This window comes from Bison bison, unplaced genomic scaffold (assembly GCF_000754665.1).
Source record: "Bison bison bison isolate TAMUID 2011002044 unplaced genomic scaffold, Bison_UMD1.0 scf7180017864363, whole genome shotgun sequence".
NCBI lineage: Eukaryota > Metazoa > Chordata > Mammalia > Artiodactyla > Bovidae > Bison > Bison bison.
The window spans coordinates 1,304,569-1,307,384 of record NW_011494935.1 but is presented as its reverse complement, the minus strand read 5'-3'; the positions used below and the strand labels follow the sequence as shown (position 1 = coordinate 1,307,384).

Genomic DNA, 2,816 nt, shown 5'->3' with positions numbered 1-2,816 from the left:
AAATGGTTGATTTTATAATATGTGACTTCCACCTCAATTTTCTTAAATGAGAATGCCTAGCACATAGGAAGAAACCCAATAATTATTAGTAAATTTTATTACCCGTTGTCTCTATATAAATATATTATTACATTGATATTCTTAAAAGATGGGTACAATCCAGAGGCATTAAATCTGTCTTAGTAACATTCTAACTAAAAAGAAATTCACAGATTCTCCTCAAGAGTCAGAAAGAGAAGACAGCATCTAAAGAAAGCAACGTATTTAATACACAGAAAACTCCCACCAGAGCCACACAAATAGATGGAAGATGGAGCAACCATCCAAACCTGAATGCAAAAACATGGCACAAACCTGAAGGAAGAAAGTGATATTCATAAATATGCTTAAAAAGCAAACTTACTTATTTAATCTGGAGATGAAGTCTGTAATGGGGAGACTCCTCTCATGAGACCAACAAGCTTGAAGAGAAAAAGAGAGTGATTGAGGGAAAAATACATTTTTTAGATTTTTTTTTTCTTATTGAGATATTTTTGACATACAACATTTTGTAAATTTAAGGTATGGAATATACTGATGTGATACATTTATATTGCAATCTGCCTGCAATGCGGGAGACCTGGGTTTGATTCCTGGGTTGGGAAGATCCCTTGGAGAAGGGAAAGGATACCCACTCCAGTATTCTGGCCTGGAGAATTCCATGGACTGTATAGTACATGGGGTCGCAAAGAGTCGGACACGACTGAGCGACTTTCACTATCATTGTAGCCTGAGCTAATACCTCTACCAAGTCACATAATTATCACTTCCTCTAGTACTGGGAACAATTAAGATCTAGTCTCTCGGTAAGTTTAATTTTTTTGTTCATAGTAGAGTTTTGTATCTATAATCACTGTACTGCATATTAGATCTAATCTTAGTTGCATACAATAAAAAATTAATAGGAGCAAAGTAACACTCTATATTTAGGTGTCCTAAAACATCTATAATTCGGCATGTTTTAAAAGGTATAAAATCAGACTTAGGAGCTAAACATTAAAAAAAAAAAAGATGTGGGGTTTCAATTAAATAGCTGCTGTGTGGCTGCTTTAAAAAAAAAAGCAGAGATTTCACTGATAGAAGTACAGTGCTCATATCCACAGCAGGGAAGTTATCAGTCCCACTATAATCCCTATACCAAGTACCACACTTTAAGAGAGGCATTGATCCACGATAGTACATTCACAAGAGAATACATTTGGTTGGCAAATGGCCTAGGAAAATATTTCAACAAAAACTGAAGGGATATCACCTAGGGGAGAGAAAGCAAAGAGAAATACAATACAAAGAAGCTTGGGAGTCACATTCTAAATGAACAAATGTGAAAAAACTTTCAGTGAAAATTATCTATTGAAAAAAATCCTCACAAACAACAAGGATTTACTATATAGCACAAGGAACTTTATCTTCCCTGGTGGCTCAGACAGTAAAGAATCTGCCTCCAATTCAGGAAATGGGGTTTGATCCCTGGGTCGGGAATTCCCCTGGAGAAGGGCGTGGCAACTCACTCCAGTATTCTTGCCTGGAAAATTCCATATCTTGTAATAAACTATAATGGAAAAGAATTGACAAAAAATATATATAGATGTATACATATATATATATATGTATAACAAAATCATTTCACTGAATACCTGAAATGAACACAATATTGTAAGTCAACTATACTTCAACTTTTAAAAATTCTCCAAACGAACTGCAGAATACATACATATACATATATATATATGTATTTTTTGTTTACACACACTGAAGTTTGAAAATCCCAGAGGGAACAAGCGAAAGGAAATCATCCATGCAACTGAACAGACTTCAAATCTTGAGGATAGTTTATCAACTCCTAGAAGTGGCATGGGAGGTTGTATTAGTTTCCTAGGGCTGTTGTAACAAAACACTACAGACGAGGGAGCTTAAAACAACAGAAATATATTCCCCCCATAATTCTACACAGTTGCTAGATACCTAAAATGAAGATATCAGCAGGACCACACTCTCTCTGAGACTTCAGATAGACTCCTTCCTTGCATTTCTGTAGTTTCTTAAAGGGGCATCAAACCTTGATGTTCCTTGGCCTTGTAAAAAATTAATAAACAGAAACCTCAATTAAATAGTCAGGAGACCAAAAGGGGGAGCTCCCATTACCTCTGATAATAGCGTAGCCCAACGGGAAGTAGACCAACCTCCTCTTTTCTCTTGGCAACAACTCAACTAATGAAAAGTCATGGACTCTTTGTTTACTACAGCCCTCCCAAATTCCTTTTCCCCCTCTTTTAACTGTCCCTCCTATGCTGTGATGAGACTTGCATATGGCTTGCCATGGTGGTAGACCCCGAACTGCAATTCTTTCCTGATTCTGAATAAACTCATTTTTGCTGGAAAAGTAACTGGCAGTCTATTTATTTCAGGTCAACAGCCTGCAGCTGCATCACTCAAATCTCTGCCTCTGCTGTCATGTGACATTCTCCCAGTGTGTCTCTGTCTTCACCTGGCACTTTCCTTTTCTTCTAAGGACACCAGTCATATTAAATTAGTTCAGTTCAGTTCAGTCGCTCAATCATGTCCGACTCTTCGCGACCCCATGAACCGCAGCGCACCAGGCCTCCCTGTCCATCACCAACTCCTGGAGTTCACTCAAACGCACGTCCATCGAGTCAGTGATGCCATCTAGCCATCTCATCCTCTGTCGTCCCCTTCTCCTCCTGCCCCCAATCCCTCCCAGCATCAGAGTCTTTTCCAATGAGTCAACTCTTCGCATGAGGTGGCCAAAGTACTGGAGC

The 2,816-nt window shown here is 38.3% G+C and overlaps 1 long non-coding RNA gene across 1 annotated transcript in view; it reads right to left on the bottom strand.

Moving 5' to 3' along the window:
• Positions 1-336: 336 nt before the first annotated feature.
• The window catches only part of LOC104999727, a 15,865-nt gene continuing 13,385 nt past the window's right edge, over positions 337-2,816 (bottom strand). The window contains exons 2-3 of the long non-coding RNA XR_826653.1: positions 2,002-2,111; positions 337-461 (exon numbers count right to left, since the gene is read on the bottom strand). This is a non-coding gene — a long non-coding RNA (uncharacterized LOC104999727). The remainder of the gene's footprint in view (positions 462-2,001; positions 2,112-2,816) is intronic.